The following is a 25,614-nucleotide window of genomic DNA, read 5'->3' as shown; positions in this document are numbered from 1 at the left end:
TCTTTCCAAACAGGTTGTTGCCGTCGAACGGCATGTCCAACACTCTGGTCTGGACGTCCTGGTGAAAGTCCGCCGTCCTGAGCCATCCTTGTCGTCTGAGGCAAACCCTGTTGCCCAGTTGGCGAAATCCGGTATCGGCAATGTCCGTTGCCACCGTTATGGCGTGATCCGACGCCACCTCACCTTCCTGCAGAATCTGTAGGGCCTCCGCCCTCTTGCCCGGTAGGAAGTCTAACAGCGGAGCTATCTTGTACCAAAGCTCCCTGTCGTAACGGGCCACAATCGCAAAGGCATTGGCCGCCTTAATCGTCGTCGCCGCCGACGAGATGACGTCGTCCCATGGAGTCCAGCTTCTTGCCCTCGCTGTTCGGCGGGGAAGTGGAAGTTGAAGCCGCCGCACTTGCTGCCTCCTTCTTGGCCGCTGCCGAGATGACAGAGTCCGGCATGGGCTGTGCCCTGAGGCACAAGGGGGCGGCATCGGGGACCCGGTACTTTCTTGTACCTGTCCCTTTTGGCCGGTGTCGTGGAAGGGTTCTGGAGGATAGCCAGCCCCTCATCCCAGATGTCGAGCAACGGTAACGCGAGGACCGTCTTTATCTTGGCCTCCCACCGTTGGTAAAGAAAACCATCCTTTTTCAGTTCCTCAGGGCAGAGCTGGAAGAGCTCGGATGCCCTGACTACCATGGCGTGAAAAGAGCCAATTTTGTCGGACGGAGGGGCCTGAGGTGGGGGGTGATGACGGGATGTCCGTTGTATCATCGCCGCCGTCGTCGTCCGTCCCCGTTGCTGTATCAGTCGCCGTATCCTCATGAGGGTCCGGCATGGGGCATGAGGGGTCCGCAGGCCTCACGGGCACGAAGGGCGGAGCGGGGTGGACTCTCCTCTGCTTGTTAGGAGGGCTTCCCGACGGTCCTGGTTCTGGATCCTCCGTCGGGGTCAGTGGTAACCTCGTCCTTATCTCAGTACATAAGGATTGGATCGCCAACAAAATGGCCGCCGAGCTATCCTGGGGCTCGGGTTATGGCTGCGACGGACGGGCTGGCTGCTCCACTGGGCCCTCGTCATCGCCATCGTCACTATCTACGATCACATCAGCGGGAACATTTCCCTGGGATCGAACCTTCTCAAACCTCTGGTTGAGGCCTATGAACCTCTCGTTGAGGCCTTTCACAGTTTCCATCAGATCCTCCTCGAAGGATGAATCCGAGTCCGTAATAGCCACCGCCCCCCCACTTTTTCCGCCGGGGTCTTCACGGGGGGTCTTAACTATGGTCTGGAAAGAGGATTCCCTTTGCGGTGGCAGGGAAACTGGGCCCCGAGGCCGCCTCCACTGGCGTAGCCTCTGCCAGCTTTGCCAGGGCCGCTGCGGCAACCTCGATAGAGGCCTTTGCCGGCTGGATCAAGGCCTCGCCACCCTAGGTGTGTCCTGGGCCTTCGCTTTGAGGGGAGGGTCATTGCCCCGCTCCCCCTCGGCTCCCTTCGAGATCGACCAGGGCCTTACACGAGTTCTCGGACTTCCTCATCCCTGAACCAAAGCGCTGGCTCGTGGTTGATCGTGCTGGGGAAATCGCGCCCTGCCTGGCAGCCGAGAAGCCCGACCTTTCAGCGCTACCGGTGCCAGCGGACTCGCCTTCTGTTGGGCCCCCCATCGCCGGGGCGCCCTCACAGGACTTAGAAGACCGCTCAGACATTTTCTTTGCCTTCTCACCTGCTGTGCCCTTCTCCAGCCAGGCGGCGAGGCGGGAACGACGATCTTGCTTGGTCCGTTCCGACAGGTTCTTGCAGAACGCACAGTCCTTCTCCACGTGCGTCTTATCCTCATGAAGGCAGTGGAGGCATCTCGAATGCTCATCGTCCTTGAAAACATTTTGAAATCCGCATCCTGGGCAGCTCCTGAATAGCTTGGATCCGGCCGTCGAGCTTACCTTGTCCTGGGCCATGTCCGCTGAGGTAGGCCACAGATCTTCTGGAATCCTCCAAGAAGCGTATCTTGAGGAACACTTCACCCTTGAGGGGCGTAGAAGAATTCCGAAACGGGTCCCCGTTATCGGAAGTAGAAACGGTGGAGCTTGAGGCTCGATTAACCGAAAAAATGAGAAAAATCTCCTGAAAAAGTGTGAAAACGCAGTAAAAGCTCGAGAGCTAAAGCACGAGGACTCCCAACACTTGAACGTGCGGTAACAACCTGAGGATGGCTGCCAGGGGAGGGGCTTAGGTAGAGGGCAGTCATTGGCTGGGGGAAGTATGACCCAGAGATCAGTGATTGGTTACTACTAAGAAAGACAGATCAGAAACAAAACTGATACTGATTCTTTTTCTTTACCGAGGATTCCCGGCCTGACGGGGAATATTCAGAGCATGTGAATCCATGCCAGACCCCATGCTGGAGAAATACAGGATTCTGGCAGCCGCACGGGAGCTGAAGAGCTAACATCCCTCGGCATGCTGCTCAACAGCACACCCCCTTAGTTCTTATTTTCAATGCAACAGGGAGTCAATGGTATACAAGATATGCAATAAAATATACCTTAGGTTTGTGTACTAACATCAACGTTCTGCGGAGTTGTGTGTATGAGTTACTGGAAGGAACATCAGACAAATCGAGATGAAAAGGTTTTGCAAGAAAGCACAGTTTAGGAAATAGCCACAGAGATATGAAACAATAACAAAATGCAGTATAATTAGTTTAAGGGAAACGTTAGGAAAGATTTTCTTTTTGCTGCTTTCCCTCCATATAAGTCTATGGACCCTCCGTTCCCTCCCCCCACCTGTTTGAGGTTTTGCAAGGGTCTCGACTTTGAAGGCAAATTAAGCCTTTTTACTTCACTGGCCTTGCTAAGCTCAACTGTTTAGGGGGCACTGAGGAGTCCCAATGGAACAACTATGTTCTCCTTTGTGACATTCTCGGTTTAATTTACACTGCACTCTTCACCTTACCCTACAGAGAGCCGAAGTGCCGACTGACCGGACTTAAAATCCTGACACAAAGAGTGACATTGGCATCCAAGACCGTTGGACCTCCTTTAATGGAACCAAGACAGAACACAGGGGCCCAGCAATTTTAGGAGCTGCTAAAGCTGTTCCTGAGTGAATCAGAGTACTGAGAATGAATAAACATAGCTGTTCCTTCCCGCAGGGGGCAGCCCAGTGAAACACCAAGCACTCCCTCAGCTTTTTTTTTTCAACTGAGGGAGCGCTCTGAACTGTCAAAGGGAAACCTTGTTGCCCTTTGACAGTTACAGTTCCCCCAGCCACGCAAACTGAATGAGCCATGAAAGGATGAGGAGTTTATTTCCCCAGCCTTACATAGCTCATTGTAAATGCTGGCTGGGGAACTGCATGTCTATGTGCAATGGGGCGGTCTCAGCCACGCTCAGGCCCAGGAACCATCCAGATTCCGGTTCATGCTACCAGGGCCTGTAGAAGAAACATCAGGACCCGCAGCAGAAGGTAAGGTTGTTTATGCTCATGTATTTTTTATTTATATGTGTATTGATGTGGGCATGCTTGTGCTGGTAAATGAATGTATGATGGATGCTGGTGTGAAAGAGTGCTTGCTGTGTGTATGTTGTATAAAAGTGTTTGTATTTTCATTTATTCATTTAAATGTGAATGATGCATGTATTAGGAGTGCATGATGATGATAAGTGCTTGTGTGAATGACAGTGCTTGCTGTGTCCGTGGAGATGAATTTGACTTGTGGAGAGATGTTTGTTACACAATCCCCCCTCCCCACCAGCCAAAATCAGCTCTCCTGAGGTGAGGAGGGGACAAGTATGACATTACTTTTTACTCGGCAATCAGATGTCCAGTAAAAAAAAAAAAAAAAAAAAAACGACCATACCTACTTCCCCTGGGCCCCCCAGCACCTTGCATACACACAATCACTTTGATTGTGTACATGTGTTTGGCACTGTTGGGCCCAGGGGACAGGGATGTAATTTTTTACTGGACATCTACCATGCCCACCCCCTGGACCCTCAGTGCCTGGCATATACACATAACCACATTGTGTGCGTGTGTGAGGAGCCGGGGTCAGGCATGTCTTTTTACTGGGCATCTACGATAGATGTTCAGTAAAATAAATACCATACCTGGCCCATGTGCCACTTCCCCCAGAGCCTTGCATACACACAATCACATTCATAGTGTGCATATGAAGCACTAGAGTCCAAGGGGCAGGCATGGCATTTTTAATGGGTATGCCCATTCAAAAATGCTAGCCCAGTCTGCTGGGATTCCTAGTGCCTCACATGCAATGTCATGCCTGACACCTAAGCCCCCCAGGGGCTTGCATGTAAACATAATGGATTATCTATGCATGTGAGGTGCTGGAAGGCAATGGGGAGGGGGGGGGGGGGGGGAGTCTAGCCATTTCTCACTGTGGTAGGACATTTTATATTGGGCATCTTTGACAAAGCAAGCATGAGTGTTAAGATGTAGCTAGATTGGCATTCTTTATGCAACCTGTCTAGCCATTTCTTACTGAGGCATGACCAGTTGGTCCCTGCATGTCCCCATTAAAATGTCATGTTGCATTTACAAGCCCAGGGAGATTACACAAGGAAGCTGTGCCTAAACTGTAAGCATAGAAACAAGTGTGCATGATGTATGGTCCTATGGCCTTCCTGAGATTCTAGGTTGGAAACTCACAGCAACATTATCATATCTTGAGGCATGGAAGGATGCCTTAATTCACTGCTGAATCAGCAATATGTGCATGCTGTGGAAGAAGTCTAGGAAGTTTGGAACATGGCAACAATTCCAGATGTTTGATCGCCAAATATTCAAATAGTGTCCCATTGAAAGCTGGTTGCTCATCTAGCTATTGAGACGTTTGTGAGAATAGGGCCATCTACACAATACCATTTTCATGATGCAACTTCTTCCGATGGGGAATTTATACAAGGTAGGTGAAGGCTCTGCACTGTACTCTAGCATCAATTTTTCCGTTCCTCATCCCAGCAATGTTGCAGAGCATCCTTGTGTTGTCCTGCTTGGCCAGGGTTTGCCGCCTACATACCATGTGCTTCCTTTCGAACCATAACCTTGACAGCTCACTTTCTAACTGGAGGCTGGCTGCTGGTCATGTTGGTCAGCTTTGGCCCATAGTAGACGCTTGGGTGCTTTCTGAGTACAACCATGAACGCAGACTGCTTAAAGTAACAGCTTTGCTTTCTCATAACTGCAGCCCTTTAATGTTGACCGTGTCTTTCGAAATTCTAAATACTGCACTCAATTTGACATAGCCGACAGTCAAGGACATGCTTCGGCGATACTTTTTTATTAAGAATTTTCAGAAAACCACCTTTAATCATTTTTGGATGAAGAGGTCCCTACTCTAGAAAACAACCTGGTGCTTGTCAGGACGTCTCAAAAATGAATACTGTCCTTTGTCAAAATCTATCCTAACCTTCATCTATCTTGTCTCGGAAGGATATCTCAGAGGCAACATGCTCGCCTTGGAAGCAAGACGACATGGATAAACAGGTTTGCTCCCCGGGTCCGCGCTTAGAAACCTCTGGGTATTAAGCAAGTTATAAATAAACCATCATCTCATGCCTGCCCTACCAATTATGAATTAAATAAAAAGATGATCATGCTATGATAGGGTTAAATATATAAAATTGGTGAATCATTTACATCTGCGGCTGCCTCAAGTAGCCATCTGCCCCTGGTTAGTGTTTTCCTGTGGCCACTTTGGCCTGTGCACTTGTTTTACACCTTTGTGCTCCTAGCCTCCAGCTCCATCCATCAAGCTGCTTCCTCAGTTGTCGTCACCTCCTAATGCCTCCCAGCCCACCCCCGTCACCTGATTGGCCCAGACTGCCCCTTAAGCCAACAACCCAGGGCAGCCCCCTGCACAGCGGCCCCTGCAGCTAACAGCCCTGAGGCAAATGGCAGCTCCCAAAGAAGCAGATCCATATTGTGTCAGCAGGGGAAGCAAGAAGCCAGCAGCATCTGATAAGGTAGGCAGGGTGCGAACAGGGGGCACAGCTAACACTGCTCCTCATTCAACCAGTCCACCATTCGGGAGGGCTTCCGATCACGCGAATTGGTGGGTGCCGTCGAGAAACTCGATGTACCCGTTGGCACCTTGGTCCGCTTTGAATGATCTGCCAAGGTGGTACCGGGAGGTTGTGCGTTTGGTCCTATGGGTACCGTGTGCATCCCCGACGCCCGGGTGTACCTTCCCCATAGCAGGACTACCGTCGTGCCTGGTCGGGCCGGAAACAGACGTCGTGGAGTGCAAGTGCTCCAATGTGAGGTCAATGGCAGCCGGATCTCGCTTAGCTCCTCATCACTTTCAGCCGCTGTGGTGGCAGGGGAACTACCCTCGGCCTGCGACATGGTTTAGGCCTCCCACCGCTTCATCGACGCACCTTGATCGTCTTAGGACACAGGAGTTGGCAGTACTTACAGGAGGCCTCGTCGTGATTGAGGGGAAGACGCTTATTGATCCGCCGCTGCTCGTCTTTCCGGGGGTATTTTCCCTTACAGGAAGGGCAAAGTTTAAATGGTGTCCTGTCCATAGCTCAGGTGTGTGAAAGCAATGGCAAAACCAATAGGGGAAAGAGGGAAGAAGGAAAGACACGCGGTCGGCATCGCTGAACGGAGCACCAGCCGTCGAAGTCTGTTCTTTGCTGTCTTAGGCGGCGGTTTAGGAAGTAATTGAAGAGGTGACAAATATATAAACGACCGGAGGTCGGGAAATAATTTTACAATAAGTAGGAGCTCTGCATAAGGCAACCAGCTAGCTGGGCAGAAAAAAAACTATCTGAGGGACCTAGACACGAGAGGGATTTTGGGTACACAACGCGTCACGTTAGGGATAGTGTTACAGGCACGCCCATGTCAACGTCCCCTTTCGATGCACGAAAGGCAAGATGTAATACTCTGGGGTTGCCACTAGATGTCGGACTATATGCACAGCATGCAATTCTAAGCAGATTAACAAGCATCAGAAATAACCATTATATAAAGGCAAAAATCAAGAAATGCTTCTTCCTCCTACATACGAAAAAAAAGGATCCTATCATTCCTCTCCTTCACTCATAAAACACCATCATCGCCCTCGTCATGCCCAGAAAGACTATGCCAACAGCCTATACTTCGGAATGCGAGAACACCTGCTGAAGAAACTGCAATGTATCCAAAATTCAGCGGCTAGACTCAAGCTCAAACTATAATGAAGGGACCACATCACCCCAGTGCTAAAAATGCTACACTGCCTGCCAATCACACAACAAATCAAGTTCAAAACAATGTGCATAATGCACAAAGCAATCTATGGTATGGCCAAGGAGCAGAATTCCTACAAAAGAAAATAACAATTTACCTAGTGACAAGAGCACTCCGATCAAGCAACGACATCCACCTGGAACCAAAACCATACACAAGAAACTCAGGGGAGCCTCTTTCTCCTGCCTGGCAGCAAAAACTTGGAACACTCTTCCGAAAGAAATCCGCAATACGAAGGATCACCTAAAATTCAGAAAACTACTTAAAACTTGGCTCTTCACCTCAGAACCAGACGGAAACGACTAGAAAAACAAACACCACTGTAAAGAACACGCTTGACAAGGGCACATGCAAGGAAGAAGCAGGGGAGGGAGGGAGCCCAAGATAGATATCCCCAAGCCAAACCTCCAGGCTAGGCATTGCCTAAGGGACAGGCATCCTAGCCACAGGCGAGGGAGCATTAACAACTGGCATCATAGGGCGCGCTTGGTATTGAAGAGCGAGGGAGTCCCACCCTTGGAGCTCAGGGAGGCGATGCCTCCTTGGAGACCCTAGAGCAATCCCCACAGCCACACCCATCTCGATCCAGGGGTGGGAGCAGGACCCATCACTATCCTGCCCACTGACCACCAGACAGTTACAGAGACATGCTCACGATGCACAGAATCAAACGAGTGACTGACCACATAGAGTGGCCAAGCACATAGAACAGGCAGTCACCCAACATAGATGTCCGAAGCAACGAGGTAGGGAAAAAGCCCATCGCACAGCAATCCGCATGCACTTCACTACAGCAAATCAAACCACACATGGTACGGCTCAACAGCACATGGGAGTCTACAAATCCGTAAATTGCACCTATGCTTTGTGAATGGTGTTACCCAAACTGAAGCCGTCAAAAGGGCATCACAACTCTCACTCCACATTCTCCCACTATGCCCCATTAACCCATCCTACCCCCTTATCTTTCAGATCCGCCTGGGAACCACTCCGGTGGTGACAGTGTGTGGTATAAATGTCTTTTAATATTAACATAAAGCAAGTAGGATCAGTGGTATTATTCTTACTGTGGTAAGACATTTTGTATTGGGCATCTTTGGTAAAGCAAGCATGATAAGTATTATGTAGCTCGACTGGCATTTAAGTACAGCCAGTTTGGACATGTTTTCATACTTTGGCATACATTTTTAACGGTAAAGCCAGCTGGGGTATGTTCGTACATAGGGATATTCACCAGGCAAACCAACGGTCCAGGAATTGCAGCAGCCGTCATCTTCAAGCTAGTCTTCGGTTCTTTCATTCCAGTAGTCGACTTTGCCTTCACAGCCGAGACTTGCCTTTTATTCAGTTCTCTCCCATTAATTCCAGCCTAGCTGTCACTGAGCCAAGTCTGAGGACAGTCAGCCGGCCAATCACCACAGAGTGCATTTGGGTCTCCTAGGAGACTAAGCTCAGGGGGTTTCGAGCATCTCCCTTACTTCCTGCCACACCAGACACTCTGGCGCCAGAGGTGGTCTTCACTCCTGAAGCCCGCCAAAGGCTAATGAACAAAGAGACCAAACTAGGTTTGGCGTGCAGAAACAAACTCTAGAAGCACCTTTCCACAAAGAAATGGAGAAGAAAGAAGAAGACCGGGACCTGTTTTTACAGAGGGGGCTCAGACGCCATCTTGAAAAACATGGCTCCTGCGATTTAACATTACTGGAGCCAAGAATAGTTCGCGGTCAGGAAAAATCATGGTAGTTTGTTGTAAAACCACTGCCACCAGCCATTCTGAGAGGAAAGGGTAGCATTTGACAGCTACACGAGTATCTAGACACAGTGTAACCCCTCCAGCACTCTATTGTAAGATAGGGTGTGCTTGGTCTAGGAATTTAAGAGACTAGTAAAGTCAATTTCACTTTACTTACTCTGGGAAACAGTAGTTTATCCCAGAGAAGGTATTTAAACCTGGGGAAAGCCTAAAAGGCTTCCCTGTGCCATTGCACTGAGGGTGCTGTGTGACAAATGAAAAGATGATGCCTATGGAGTGGTTTAAACTCCATAACCAAAGAAAATAGAGGTAAAAACACATCACAATACATGAGATAGTGGGAAAAAGGCTCACACTCTCTCCAGGTAATAAAATCAAGTCCTCAAAATCCAGCAAAGTTGTTGGGGGTCTCTAAGGTGAAGGGAATTAGCACATTTTTGAGAATTCTCCCCAACAGCCACTGAAAGTAAAGTTTGCCGGATGCCAGTTTTGACAGTGCCGGTGCAGTGCAGGAGTCCCCCGACGTCCTCCCTCTTGTCCCCACGACCGAGGCCCAGGAACAGTGAGAGCTGCACAGGAACAGAAGTCACCAGCTGCATCTTTTCTTCTTTACCAAGGTACTGTAAAACAAGTCTAAGAGAACTTACCTCTTACCGTAGAAGTGCTTGCAACTTCCGCAACTCACAAGTCTAATCAGCTTGTGGCCCTATATTTGATTCTTCCTTTGGTCAAACACTCCTAAGAACTTGTGCAAAGACTTTTCCATTACTTACCAGAAGTGCTTTATCCTATCCAAGAATTTTTGCCCATTGACTTTAGCTTAGCCTATTGAATTGAATGACTCTTCTAGTGAACTGTGAAAGTATCTGCCCTGCTTAAGAATATTTGTGATCTCTTGTGTTCTAATAACCTTTGCCTTTTACCAACTTTTAAAGAGTATTCTGAATGCCAACAGAAAGGTATTAACGTCCCCAGCACCCTTGTTACTGAAGTCACCTGTGGGTGTAGGTTGTGTCTGTGGGCCATCCCAAAAGGGCCTAGTCTGATTCAGAAACTCAAAGTGTACCGTATTGAAGTATATTTGTGTTTTACTAGTCTATTGCTCCCTTCTAAAGAAGGCTTTATAACTGACTGATAAATTATTAATTGTGTATGCAGGAAACCTTGAGTGTAAGAGTTTATTTGAATACCTGTAACTGTGAATCTTTGTGTAACTCCACTACAGCTCTCATTTGCCCTCTTAAGATGAGCCTGGCTGCTCAACACGCTACCAAAACTATGTAGTTCAAGCTTATACCAAAGGTTGGGTTGCCTGTACCTGTTGTCCTAGATGTTTGTAGTGTTCCCAGAGGGTACTGCATTCAAACTTTGCCCAACACTGGGCACCACCCAAGAAACTGCCACATTGCAGCAGCCATAGCAACTTCCCTCGTGGAGTGTGCTTTTGTTCTGGATTGTAGGTCCTTTTGTGACAGAAGGCAACCATAGCAGAATTCCGCCGTCAAATGCCCTGTTTGGAAATGCAGGCCCCTTTACAAGAGGGCCTAAAAGTAACAAAAAGTTGAGGGCTTACGCAAGTCCTGCGTTTTTACAATGTCATATTTTAAGGCCTGTCTAACAACCGGGGAACGAGGGGCTCCACCGGATTTAGAAGAGGCATTGCTGAAAAACGGGAAAATTGACCCATTCATATAGAAATCTGTGGGTACCTTTGGGAGGAATTTAGGATTCTACAAACCTTAATCTTTAAAAACCTCATAAGGCTCAGTGATAGCAAAACATTTGAATCCCCACCACATGCCTCACCGAAGTAATAGCTACCAGAAACACCTTGCGGGTGTTGCCCTGTGCATTAGCTCCAATGGAGGTTCCGTTGCGTGTCTGCATCGCATGAAGACTACAGGTTGGTGGGATTTTCCGCACTGTTGGAAAAGTTTTAAGTGACCCTCTCATGAACTGCTTAACAGTTCTCTGCAGTTAAAGTGCAGATTTGTCAGACTTCAATATATATCGTATTATTGCAGCAAGGTACACATGCCCCCTTTAGCTAGGGACAACAAGTATGGCAGGATGTATCCAGATCATAAGAGAAAATGGATGCAAGGTTGATTTACCAGCACAAAACACAGAAGCATTTACATTTTAATCAGTAAGTCTTTGTTGTAGAGTCAGTTCTAGCTGAGAAAATAACAGAACAGCATTTCTCAAACATTTTCAGGTTATCGAATTATGACAAAATGACTCACTGTAGTGACTACCTTACTCCTAAGTCCATAGTCCCCTTTCCTCCATACGAGAGACATTCTGTCCTTTGGGACGGGACCAGAGCACTTTTTAATAGCATCATAAAATGTACTTTTTTGGCTTTTTGTTTTTACACTGGGCAACCGCACTTGACCATAGCCCCACCTTCCTGAGCTCCGCCCCACACATCGCCCTTCAGTCAATCCATCGCCAGGTCTACGCCCATTTAGCAACAATAGAGGATACTTATTAGATGGGATGGAGGGCGGGCGTATAGAGGAAAGGGGAAGATCGACTAGGAGCAAGGTATTCACTACAGTGAGTAATTGTCATACTCCTACGTCCCGTCCCCTTTCCTCCATACTTGTGGGAGATTCCCAAGCACCGACCCTAGGTATTATAAGTGGATGGACATTTCCCTTATTGGAATAAATTCTTAAGAACGGCCTGGCCAAATTGGGCATCATCCCAGGAGCTCAGGTCGAGACAGTAATGTTTGCAAAAAGCCGATGGGGAGGCCGATGTAGCCGCCTTGGCAATGGACTCCCAAGGGATGTACTTTTGGAAGGCAACAGCAGCCGCTTTGCCACAGACCAGATGTGCATGAATGCCCTTTGGTGGTTGAACGGCTTGAATATTGTGCGCCTTAGAAATACATGAAGCTATCCAGCGGGAGATTGATGCTTTTGAGGCTGGTTTCCCTTTTTTGTTACCAAACCTAACATTTGTGAAGAGCTTCAGAGTTTGCTCATTCTATCGAGGTAGAACTTCAGAGCTTGTCTGACATCTAGGTTGTGCAGGACCCTCTCGTATCAGAGACCGGGTTCGGGAAGAAGACCAGTAAGCATACTGACGGGTTCATCGGGAATTCAGAAACCACTTTAGGAAGGAAGGTGAAGAGCAAAGCACAACCTTATTCTTATGGAAAGTTAGGAACAGATGTTCCACAGAAAGAGCCTGATGCTCACTTCATCTTGCAGATGTTACTGCAATCAGAAAAGCCACCTTCCAAGACAGGTACTTGAGTTTGGTAGTGGCCATGGGTTCAAAAGACTTATGACAAAGCGATGAGTACCACATTCAGATCCCATTTGGGGTGAGGGGTCCGAACCGGCGGAAAAAGATGAAGACCTGCAAAATGTCTTGACGACTGGATTCGCCAAAAAAGGAAAAAAGAAAAAAGGAGCAACTGTCTGACAGGTAAGTCACAATAGGGGACAAATATGTCCCGCATGATAAGACTTGTATTCCAGAGGCTGCAAGATCAGATACAAAAGACAAAACAGTGTCAAGGGAAGCATGCCTGGGATCAAGCTCTTTGGCTAGACGCCAATGATAAAAACTGAGCCACCTGCTCCTGTATTGAGCTCTTGTAGAGGGCTTTTGTGCCGCTTGAGGTATATGCATGTTCTTTGAGAGGTTGAACTGCACTAATGATCGAAACTCAGGCACCAGGCCGCCAAGCTAAACAATTGTTGGGAGGGATGTCACAAATGCAATTGCTCTGGTGAAGAAGGTTGGCAATCTGAGGCAACCTGATCAGGGAAGACACCGACAGGTGCTGCAGTTCCGAAAACCAGAACCTGGCTGGCCACCAAGGAGCTATGAAGAGAATGCAGTTCAATGTACTCCTGAGTTTGCAAAGTGGACAATTATTCAGTGGCAAAGGAGGGAAGGTATAAGCCTTCTTGTTGTCCCATGGGATATCAAGGGCATCCCCCACAAGGAACATACCCCAAGCCTGTCCTTGGAAGCATAAAGAGGAAGTTTCCGGTTGGTTGATGTCACAAAGAGGTCCACCACCTCTGGGGTACCCTATTGCTGAAAGATCTTGGTTAGAACATCAGTGTTCATCTCCCACTCGTAACTTGCCGTAGATAGGCGACTGAGGGAGTCTGCAGTCACATTGATGTGATCTGGAATATACACAGCTTGGAGCCAAACATTGTGTTGGATAGCAAGGTCCACCAGGAGGGGAGACTTGGTGCCCCCCCGATTGTTGATGTAGAACACCGCTACGGAATTGTCTGTGCAAATTCAAAACACACTGTTGGTGATAGAGGATTGAAAAGCTTTGAGCGCCCGAAAAACTGCCAGGAGCGCCAAGTAATTTATATGGAACCGCCTGGAACAGGAGTCGTGATTGGGTGAAGGGAAAACAAAGAACTGATTCAAACATTCTAAACTGCCTTTCATTTAAGTACCATGTAAGGAGGTCATGTTTTGTGTTGGCTCCTGAGTTTTGGGACTAAGCTCTCAAGAGAAATCATATGTACCTTGAACAAGCACGAAGCAAGTAAAGTATCATCTAAGAAAGTTTGACTTCATTTGAAGAAAAGATGATTTGATTTTAAAAGAATTTTCATTTCAAAGCCAAGTAGAATTTTGTCGGACTAAGAATGCCAGTTCGACTTATATTATACAAGCCTTTGCCTGGACTAATCTACTAGTGTGATATTTTGGGTCCTTAGGGGTTCATGGGTTGACTTCACGGTGCATGTGTGTTGCGCAAGTTGTTTTGTTTGAGAGAAACGGTTTTGAGACTCTCTAATGTCGTTTTTACTTACTTGATAGGTGGCTGCTTATTTGCCTTGCTTTATCGATTCCCGTGTAAAATCAGCCGCTGTTTTGTTTGGTCGGAGTTCATCCTGAGGTGAGGTTGGAAAATTCTGTCTGGTTTCCTTTCCTCTGGAAGGCGAGCGTTTTCGCTTCGTTTTATTCTGACGCTGTAATTCTTTAATTTCCTGTTCTTCCGTGTTGCGCGGAGATGCATAGAAATATGGACTTTCCTCCGGTTTCAATTATACCCGTTTCTGGTTTGAAAGGTGCAGTTTTGCGCGGCTACTGTGGGGAACTGCAGACAGTTTAGTTTTAAATTATAAACAACTATTATTTCTTAACCCATTGATGAAAGCGCGATATGCGCGGCCGCTGATGAACTGCAGGAAGTTTTCTTTTTGCATTCATAAAACTTTATTTGGATTTCTAAGTTACACAGTGAAAGTGTGGACACTTCACTGTGCCAGCAAATCCTCTGTGCACAAATAAGGTCAACTCGTTTCACAGTGGCCGTCAAATGAATATAATGTAGAACACCATTCCCAGAGAGACGACTGAAAACCTTAGTGTGCCATTAAAAGAATAAATCATTCTTTCAATGACTGTACAATGAATCCAGAGCATGTCAACAGCTAATCAGAACATTGTTTTAGCATTTGGAAACAGGAGTATTCAAAACTTTCCTTGAAGGGATTCTCAAAATTAACTAGACTTACTACCTTCTGGGAATAAAAGGATGAACACTTTAATTCAGAGTTTAAAGGCAATTCATATGTTATGGGTGTATCTCAAGTGGCAATTAATGAATACGCTGGGAATCATTGGTGTCACAAAGTTACTAAGTATGCAGGAACACTAATCCTCTAGGCTGTTGCAGAGGAGCAGCCAATTAATTGGTTATTGGGATTTTGAAACAGTAAAACTTGGTTAGGGAATTTTAAGAGTTAACTAATATTGTATACATATCTCACCCATGCAGATACCTGAAGAAGGTTGGAGATCCGGTGTCTGAGTTTGTTATTTTTTCCACTTCCCCTTTCCCCGTGGGGTGCCACATGCTCAACTGGCATTTTAGTTACTTGAGTGTGCTACACCATGGTGGGTCTGTGGGGCTCAGCAGCTCCTGCATTGGACCAACGGTTGGACTTGACACGCAAGAGCCAATCGTTCAAGTATGGATATACATGAACCCCCTGCAGTCTGAGGAACGCTGCGATGACCGACATCTTCGTAAAGACATGCAGTGCCGAGCTGAGACCAAACAGAAGCACATGATACTGGAAGTGTTCTGTTCTCACAGAAGATATTTTTGATGCAGGCTCCAGATCAGAATATGCATATATGTATCCTGAAGGTCTACCACGCTGAGCCAATTGCCCTTCCGGAGAAAGAACTTATCTGGCAGGGCTTAATCATCTTGAATTTCTCTTGGGGTAGAAAGAGATTGATCTTGGATAGTATGCAGGCCAGCCTGGTTTGGTTTAGGCACTGTAAACAGACTGGAGTAATAGCCCTCCCTTTGCACCACCAAGGGAACAGGTTCCACTGCTCTGAGGTCTAGAAGTTTCTGTAGCTCAGCTCTAAGGGAGGGTGACCTTGTCTGCTGGAGAGGACGGTGAGAGGGGCAAGCGGTAGCCTGACCAAGCGACGGACAAAACACATAGTCTTCTGCGATTGTCTGCCACGCCTCCAGATGAGACGAAATTTGTCCTCCCACCCGAGTCTCGTGTGACCAATGGAAAATATCATTTAGATGTTTTATCAGGAGAGAGACCACCCGCTGCTGAAGAGGAGGCTGTTGAATGAGAGAAAAAACAGCACCTTGCTGTTGCGGTTTACAGTGGGGTCCGCTAGCTGGAGCCTCTGCTCGGCGCGCACAGCAGACCTGAAGGCCTCTGAAACCAGAGTTGGACTTCGTTTGAGAACCCGACCACAGAGTACAAGGTGCCTTTGCTGGGGTTTTCGCACGTACCGACAATGACTTAGCAGTTTGGGTACTTGCCTTGGTCTTCGTGAGTTCCTCATCCGCGGAGGATGCAAACAGTTCTTTGCCCTTGAAAGGGAGATCAAGCAGCTTGTCCTGAACCTCCTTCGAAAACTTTGTAGCATGCAGCCACACTTGGCGGAAGAGGTCTACTCCGACCAGAAGGCCTCAAGCTGAGGCATCTACATGATGGCCCGTAGCCTCCAGTAGAGCCTGCGCCAGAACACCAGCATCAGATAAGCTGCCCTTAAAGTCTTCGAGCCTATCACAAGGAATACGTTCCTGAAACTCTGCAAGCTCCTTCCACAGTTTTAAATTAGCAGCTGCCAGGATAAGCTCAGTATTAGGCTAATGCAGCTGAAGAGCCGAATTGGAAAAAAACCTTTTACCCCTAATGGCATCAAGAAGCTTATCCTCTTTAGAAAGGATCTGGGATGCTGCAGTGGAGGATGTAGAGGCCGGTTTTGACTGGAGCGTAGCTGCTACCACCACCGATGAGGAGTGGGCATGCCTACAAGGATATGTCCTCGGACTCGTAGCGAGCATCAATTTTCTTGTTTAGGTGGTGCCCAGAATTAGGTTTTTCCCAGACCTTACAGGCCTCAGCTAGGACGTCCTTCTGACGCAACAGGCCGGTGTGCTCCTCTGTCGACAGAATGAAGGCTCCAGAAATAACCCCCTCTAGTGGAGCCAGGGGCTCTGGTATTCAGATGTCTAGCAATGACATATCCTGCACGTGGTCGTGAAAAGCTATCACTCCTGGTCCACCTGGTCCCCATCCACTGAGTTAGGAAAGCTGAATCCGCCGCACGTGGCGCCTCAGGCCCTGTTGACTGAGCGACCAGTCTTTTCTACAGGGGAAAGTGGAGGCAGAGCAGGAGGCGGCCCCACAGGGAGTGGTGGAGGAGGTGGCTCTACTCTCAGCTGCATAGGGATTGCCAGAGCCGGGACCGGTTCAGGCGGCTTAGGATACATTTAAATCCTTAAAGTACGCCTTCAAGGGATCAGAAAGCATAAGCGTCTAACTTGCCAAAAACGCATCCTCAGACAAAGGTGTAGGCGCCGGAGTGGGCAGAGGCTGCTCGGAAGGGGCATACCGCCAGGATCGCAAAGATGGTTGCCAGGATGGTTCCCCACCAACCAGATCCACGTAGATCAAAGCCGCGGACGTAGGAGGGAGTGAGACTGTAGGTGGCAGCGGAGTCCGAGCACACCAATCCGTTGGAGGGCAGAACAAGTTTTTATTATCCACAAACCGTGAAAAAAAAGGCTACTCTGCCCCAAAAACAGGCCCATCAGCACCAGCTGTGGTGAACGTTGGTGTAAGAGGTAGTCAAAAAGTCACCATGGAAAACTGAGGTTGACTGCCATTTTGTCAACGCCTGAGACGAATGGTGTCACAGGTGTAAGTGAGGTTGTGGTCACCACAAGGGAGTCGAGGGGTCTTATGTTCCATTTTAGCCTTGTGACAAGGAACCTCGGGAAAGCTAGTGCTAGCAGATTGAGTGTTTCTGAGACACCTTAGGGACTGCTGATTAAGTAGCCCCAAGAGAGGGAACCTCAGTGCAGCCGGTACTAAAAGACGTATGGTGCTTGACTGGCTTCTTTGCCCCCTCAGCAGGATTGGTTCTACCACAGGCCTGAGTGTGGGAAGGATTAGAGCCCCACCCCAATATATAGCCCCAAGAAGAGGAACCTCAGGAATAACCCTGGTGACAACAGCCCAGAATACTGGGCCTAACATTAGTCTTCAAAAGAGGAACATCAGATGAAGATCTGGTTATTGCAGGGGTCCACGGAGGAAACTCTGGCGCGCCGGTTAGGTCCCTTTTGTGACACCTCAGGGAGATCCCTGGTAATAGAGCCGCTTGAGGCCCTCCTGAACCCAAAAGACCCCAGGAATGAGTCCCCTGGCTGGAGTGCCCTAAAAAGGAACGCACTTACAGGCCATTTCCTTTTTTCTTCAATGAACTGCTGTAAATGTGATGGTGGAACGTGTTGAAACACATCCTCCCACCTGACAACAAGACGCTGGAGTGCCCGAACAGAAAGGGAATCACAGTAGAAGCACGAGTGCTAACTGTGTTCTGGGCCTAAGCACTCCAGACAATGAGTGGGGATCCTCCCTTGCGAAACAACATTTGCATGATCAACAGGATACAAATCTCAGACACTCTGGCATAGACAGAAGAAAGACTACTGTGGAACCGAGCAGCAATGAAGGACAAGGGAACAAAAGAAAACATTCCCTGTGATGCAAGTGCGTCCGACCCAGACTGTGCAGAGAAAAGGACTGAAGGGCGATGTGTGGGCCGGAGCTCAGGAAGGTGGGGCTACGGTCACGTGCGGTGGCCCGGAGTAAAAATAAAAGGACAAAAAAAGTTCATTTTGATGCTATTAAAAAGTGCTCCCGTCCTGAAGGACGTAATGTCCCACAAATATGGAGGAAAGGGGACGGGACATAAGAGTACGACAATTTAGAAGCCACACAATAAAGTTGGGCAACTCTGGATTGTGAAGGTACACGTGTCTGCCTTTTCTGGAGCAGAATTCCAACGTTAGGTGACAGCATATCGGTTTATACTCCATTAGATGTAAGTGCCATCGTTTTCTGACCCAGGCAGGAAGAATGATGTTCAGTTTGCACAAGTTCTGGGTCATTTTGACTAACACCCTTTTAATTTGGGTTATTGGTGGAAAGGTGTACACGAACATCCTGGACCATGAGATGGAGAACATTACCCCTTCAGAGCATAGTTTAAAAAAAGTGTTTGCATTTCTCTGCTTTGCTATAAGGTGTACAGGTCCACCTGTGGGGAACCCCACTAGTGAAATGTGTCTGCAATCTACAGATTGCAGAGTTCCGATTCGTGGCATGAGAGAGAGAAAGAGAGAGAGACAGAGGCAGAAAGAGAGAGAGACAGAGGCAGAAAGAGAGAGAGAGAGAGAAAGAGAGAGTGAGAGAGAGAGAAAGAGAGAGAGAAAGAGAGAAAGAGAGAAAGAGAGAGAGAGAAAGAGAGAAAGAGAGAGAAAGAGAGAAAGAGAGAGAAAGAGAGAGAAAGAGAGAGAAAGAGAGAGAAAGAGAGAGAAAGAGAGAAAGAGAGAGAGAAAGAGAGAAAGAGAGAAAGAGAAAGAGAGAGAAAGAGAAAGAAAGAGGCAGAAAGAGAGAGAAAGAGAGAAAGAGAGAAAGAGAGAGAAAGAGAAAGAAAGAGGCAGAAAGAGAGAGGGGCAGAAAGAGAGAGAGAGGGGGCAGAAAGAGAGAAAGAGAAAGAGAGAAAGAGAGAAAGAGAAAGAGAGAAAGAGAGAAAGAGAGAAAGAGAGAAAGAGAGAAAGAGGCAGAAAGAGAGAGAAAGTGGCAGAAAGAGAGAAAGTGGCAGAAAGAGAGAGGGGCAGAAAGAGAGAAAGAGAGAGAGAGAGAGAGAAAAAGAGAGAAAAAGAGAGAAAAAGAGAGAGAAAGAGAGAAAAAGAGAGAGAAAGAGAGAGAAAAAGAGAGAGAAAAAGAAAGAAAGAAAGAAAGAAAGAAAGAAAGAAAGAAAGAAAGAAAGAAAGAAAGAAAGAAAGAAAGAAAGAAAGAAAGAAAGAAAGAAAGAAAAAAACTGTCCATCCCCCCCAGAACCCTGTTTGCGAATGAAATCCATTCAGGTATTGTCCATCAGGATTCCAACTACGTTCCCCTTTCGGAGGGGGGAGGAATGACTGCAAAGTCCACTTGACACCCCTCATCTCCAGCACGTCGATGTGTAAGCATTGCTTGCCCTCAGACGACCAGTGTCCCTTTTCTAGCAGACCGCAAGGTGCCTGCCCTCACCCTTGCAGGGAGGAGAATCCCGTGACCACCATCTCTTTGTATAGTTACTCAGAGAGGGGAAACCGTTGTCAAGTTCTTGTCTTGCATCGACCTCACCAAATTAAAGGCATGTGAAAATTGTTGTGTAGCATTATCTTGTCCTCCAAGCTCACCTGAGTTTGCGACCACCTGCTGACCAGGTATTCCTGGAGGGGTTACATCATTAATCAGTACAGCAGAAAGAGTGTAATGCGTGATAACAGACTGCTGCTGAGAGACTCAAGAGTCGGACACTGCAGACACTGTTTTGAAAATCTCAACTGTCTAAAGGCGACATTGTATCCTTGCAATATGAAATGTCGGGTGAAGAAATGAGATACGAAAAGGCTACTATCCAAATCTTTTGAAAACCATGACACTCTCCAAGGGATGCACTCCATATTTGAACAATTGTCAGAGAAAATACACCAAAAGGCAGAAGAGTGGTGCACCACAGAGTAGCAGGTGTTTTGTACACAAGAGACTTGGCCTGGTATTGGTGGAGACATGCTGAATGAGAAGTGGCTGGCAATTCTTTCCTTAACCAAAGTTCCATTCGGAAGCTGGAACTATCCCATTTCAAGAACTAATTGGTGGATGGACTGAAGTGAGGAATCTTCGAGAAAAATTCTACTCTGCCTTTCATCCAGGACATGGACCAAGATGATCACAGCTTAGTTCAGCTCCAGCAAGACAATTAGGAGAGGAGTTTGAGACCCAAGACACAAACCCAGACCCCAAGTTCAGCGGCAGTCCCAAGGAGCCCGGGGCAGAGGCCCCATCCTCCTCGTAGGGGAAGACCAGTAAAGCAGCCCAGCCAGAGCGCCAGGACGGAAGGGGGTGATGTCCCCAGCCTTGGTCGACCGTCCCCAGGTCCAGGGGTGGTTACGGGGAGCCCTGGCGGCATACCAGTGGTTTAGCCTTTTCCCTTTGCACCCGGGTCAGTGCACCGATAAATGTGCAGCGCCGTTTGTATCGGGGCCTCAGTGGGAAGTTAGGACATTTGTTTTCTCTTGGTTTTGATACAGTTTTCATACATTTGCTACTACACTTTTTTACACAACCCTTTCATTTGCCAAATGTGACCTACATTTAGTCGCTGCTTTAGGCACTGTACACTTTGGTAACCTGCGCAAGTCACCTATCCTTCAAAAGGTCTGCCTGTGGTCTTTCAAAAAATGTATGCTTGCCATTCTTCACCACATTTGCTTTCCTTATTTTCAAATGCCAATTAAGACTCTTTAGGCCGTCAGCATTAAAATGCGGTGTAACATGGCTCCGTTTTTGGCTTGTGGTAGTGCTTGTTTTGTGAAACATTATGAAAAATGTGCGATTTTGTAACTAGAAAGTCAGGGAAATGTAGCAGTGCATTTCTAAATATTTACAGAAGTCACTACCTTACAAGTCCAAACATGTCCAGCGCATTTTATTTTCATTTTTCCAGTTTTCCCTTAAACTATGGGAATTTTAGCTACATAGGTTTTGCCAGACATGCGCACATGACCACTTCCCGAAATAGAAAGCACACCTTTCAGTCTTCCCATTCAGCTTTCCTATCCTCTTCTTCCATTGCGTCCAAGCAGGTCCTCTCGGAAAAAAATGGACAAATCGCCTCTCACAAAACATGGGTATCTTATAAAAATATGTTTGATTTCGACTCAACGTGTTCTTTAAGCTTGGACAATGGCCAATTCAGAACAGCAACACATTTGTTGCAAGCTCTTACAAGGGAAAAAAAATACAGGCTTCTTTGTACCTCATTTTATTGGAATATTTATAAAAAACAAAGTTAAGTCACTTTTTTGTTATTTTCTCGCACCCACTACAGCAAACTAATACTTTGTGGTGTTATGACCACCTACAAATATGGGAAGAAAAGGATGCAAATTTGTCCGGGATATCACTTGTAACAAGGGTTCAATGTTGAAACCGAAATGTCCAAAAAAAGGGATAAGCGCTGGGAGGGAAACCCCTCAGCAGTCAAGGAATTAAATGCAACAACACAGCAAGAGATTACACAAACTGCAATGAACCTCTAGAAGAGTATGGTTGAGAAAATAAGGAAAGAACGTTCTTAAAGGTCTTAGAGGTGGCAGTCAGGTAATACAAAAGGAAAAGCACTTTGAAACACATTGTGTATAGGCGCTAAATAAATAATCATATCAAAAAATAAAGAATGTTACAGAATAGGGTTGAGGAGTAGTTAAGAGTTATAAAATATTTGTTTAAGATCAGAATAAAACCCAAATTAATGGTCACCGAACACAAAAGTGCCACATTTATGTTTCTGTCCCGCGGGACAGTAATTGTGCGACTGCACTTTTATTGAGTTATCTTTGATAGATTATAATTGGGTTTTATAACAAATTTTGTGGCAGCTCAGTTGAAAAAGCTACCTAGTATCACGCATGGTTTTAATGTGTAAAAAATTCCACGTACCGGAGCAGCTACTGAGCAGTTTCACTGCCGAGCAGTTCGAGCACTCACAGCATTTTGTAGTTGAACTCCATATCCCTCCATAACTTACGGCGCGCACTGATGTGATGTTATCGTAGACGCCACAGTCTTTAATAAGCCCATGTCAGAACGAAGCGCTGACGTGAAGCATGTTTAGGCCTGTTCGTGGCCTGAGGGCAGCAGGATACTGCGCCCGTTTGTAGAGAACCTCGGTTGTTATAATAAGGTAAGATATGCTCCCATACAGAGGAGGCTGACCAGGAAGGCATAAGTATTCTTCCCAAGCATTAAAGGGACTTTATAATGGGAGCAGCAGCTTTTCCCTAAGAACCATGGATAAGACCTGTGTACCTGTAACGGAACACAGGGGGATTTAAGGGTGGAGGGCTCTATTGAGGGGAGCCTCCAGTGACTAAGGCCACACTACTCAAAGCACGCTCAGCTGTGGCCCATGCTGTAGAGTTGGGGAAATGCATTAATGAGTATGATTTGGATCTTTTATTGATACCAGAAACCTGGTTCATGGAAAGGGCACAGACCGTATTCCATCAATTAGTCCCTGGTAAGTACTGTATACAGACTAACAATCGTGTGGATAAGAGAGGGGTAGGGAATGCCATAGTTTATAGATCTTCCCTTCTCGTGTCACATTTAGAGGTGTTGGACTAGCCTGATGACTCAGATGGGACAAGTCACTATATCGCTTTCCACCTCGCGGTCAGTGAAAGTTATTTTGGGTTACAGACCGCCCAGAGAATTCTTGGAGAAGCTAGACACGCTCCTGACATTAGTCGGGAGTATATACAAGGAACTCCTACATTTAGGAGATTGTAACATCTTGGACAGTAGTACACATCCGGAATCTGTAGAATTAGCTGAGCTCTTGGGAAAACATGGTCTATCGATACTGTCCACTGTGACTTTGCATGTTCAAGGTCATTGTTTGGACCTAGAAGCATCAATCGGAATGCCGTATTGTTCTACGAGACGCTCCCTATGTTGTGGTCAGACGATTTTGCCCAACTGTTCGGTTTGTCTATGGAAGAGACAAACAGGAGAGGTTAGAGGTAGTATACCACTTCTGACTCGCACTCTGGCCAAAATTCCAGGGGAGGAGTTGCAGGCCAGATTGGCAAATAAATATCGACATCACACTACCCTGTGAGGAATTCTTCAAGATTGGCAATGTCATATTAGAAGAAATATGCTCCAAGTATGCGCCTTTGAAAACAGAGGACTAGGATCGCTGCTTCGTAAACCAGTGCGTCAAACTAATAAGCTTTGGAGGATCACCAAGCTGGGCACCATGTGGACAGGGCAAAGATGGTACTGAAATCGTATAAGGTAGCTTTATTTGAAGCAAAATGGAACTTTCTCCATAGGGAGATTGAGCAGGCGGGGAACCAGACAAGGGCAGTATTCGCAGTAGCGTCTAAATTTACTAGTCCAACCTGCATTGTGGCTTCCCTTGCTCCTTCGCAGGAACAAGCTGACGTCTTCAATACCTTCTTTGAGGAGAAGATCACAGCTATACAGAAGAGTATTGATAGTGAGAGGTCAGGAGGGGCCACTAGATTATAATAAGGTGGATCTAATGCTGGGAAGGGGGTATACGAGGAACATTATGGATTTCAGCTTTTGACTGAGGAACCGATACATTGCCTTATTCTCCAATTTAAGCCGAAAAAATGGCTTTGCAATGCCAGCCTGTGCAGCCAGGCGGTTGGCTGCTAACATCACACCATTTGTGACCCTATTTATGAACAAGTCCCTGTTGGAGGGTTGGGTCCTGGATGCACTTATAAATGTAGTAGTGAAACCCCCGTTAAAAAAACCTTGTCTGGACCCAGCCGTGTTAGAGAACTACCGGTCAGTTGCCGATTTGATCTGGACAGCAAACATTTTGGAAAAGGTTGTGTCCTCTCAATTTCAAGCATTCAGAGGAAAAGAAGGGCTGTTGAATTAACTTCAGTCGGGTTTCCTACCCAAACATGGGACGGAGACAGAGCTGCTGGCAGTACATGATGATCTGTTGGAGGCTGTGGATGCGGGCGGATCACAGTGAATCATCAGATCATGTTGGAGAGTCTTGGAGGAGTGGATAAAGCTTCAGAACAAGTGTTGGACTGGTTTAAATCTTTCCTAAAGGACAGAGTCCAGCAGGTGCTATTTGGAGGCTGCTGTGCTCGGTTGTGGTGTCCCTAAGGGTTCATCATTATCCACGCTGATATTTAACTTGTACATGCATCCAGTCTTAAATAAATAGATGCGGCATGGGTTCAGTTTTCACTCATATGCCGTTGATACGCAAATCTATTCTGAGAAGCACATCGAGGACGCATTTATGGGAATTAACCAGTGTATGGTAGATCTTGACAAGTGGATGGTGAGTAACCAGCTTCAACTGAATGCAGCAAAGACTGAGATTGTTCTTTTTGATCCTAAGGTGAAATTCATGGACGAGAAGCAATTATTCTCGCCTTACATTCTTAGTGAGAAACTTCAGTTTGCCAAAAAATTTAAAAACATGGGCTGTGTCTGGCAGGAGAACCTTGGCAGTGAAGCCCAGGTGGGGGCTAAGGTGAAGTCAGTGTATTGTTCCTTATGGATGCTTAGGAATGTTCTTCCCTTTCTGCCGTTAGATCATGTAGTGGTTGTAGGGGCGATGACAAAAGCTCATCTGCACTACTGCAACATTCTGATGGCAGGTATCCCAGCCAAGCAGATGTTTAGACTCCAGAAGGCCCAGAATGAAGCCATTAGACTAGTAGGACATCTGACAAAAAGCAACCATGTATCTTACCCTCCCTAGATAGATCCTTGCACTGGCTGGCGGTCAAGAATCGAATAAAGTTTAAAGTAGCTTGCTTGATCTACAAACATCTCAATGACCTTGCCCCAGACTGCCTCAGTGTGAAGGTTTGTCGTTATCACCCGGCCAGAGCATTGCACACAGGAGACACACTGTTGCTGGCTGTTCCACGTTCCAAACTTGTTTCCAGAGGGGATAGGAGACTCAGTCTATGGACCCAAAATCTGGAACCTTCTCCCACTGGAGACCAGAGCCTGTCGGTCACTGAGTGAGTTCAGAAAGGCTCTGAAAACTCACCTGTTCCAGTAGGCTGTTACACTCAGACGCAATATTTTTTCTGTGACTCCCTGAATATAGCTGTTTTGACCATCTGCGCCTGGATACAGTTGAGTCTGTCTTGGAGCGCAGCATAACTAATCAAAATCAAGCAGAGATCTAAACATTTTTCATCTGCCCACTCCCCCACCCCCGCCCCCTGAGGGGTCAATTTTGCAATGGTAATACAAAAGGTTGGAGAGTTCTGAAGGGGTTAGTGGAGTTGCTCTTCAACCTCTGTGGGATTGGTAAGCTGGGACCTGACGAAGGTTCACAAAGTGACATACATATTCAACAGAAATTAGTTTAATTACATTAGACCTCTACAGCCTATTGCTGTCACTTTGGGTCATACTGGCAAAGCCTATGGTATTTGTCCTCAGCACCATCCCCCAGTGGCCATCTTCAGATTTAGAGGTGCA

At 47.0% G+C, this 25,614-nt stretch overlaps 1 protein-coding gene across 4 annotated transcripts in view; it reads right to left on the bottom strand.

Moving 5' to 3' along the window:
• AHCYL2 (adenosylhomocysteinase like 2) overlaps window positions 1-25,614 on the bottom strand; it is a 1,110,190-nt gene that overhangs the window by 513,197 nt on the left and 571,379 nt on the right. The window lies entirely within an intron of this gene.

Source organism: Ambystoma mexicanum, chromosome 12, assembly GCF_040938575.1.
Source record: "Ambystoma mexicanum isolate Mex_15411 chromosome 12, UKY_AmexF1_1, whole genome shotgun sequence".
NCBI lineage: Eukaryota > Metazoa > Chordata > Amphibia > Caudata > Ambystomatidae > Ambystoma > Ambystoma mexicanum.
The sequence above is the reverse complement of the archived record's forward strand: the minus strand, read 5'-3'. Positions and strand labels throughout refer to the sequence as shown.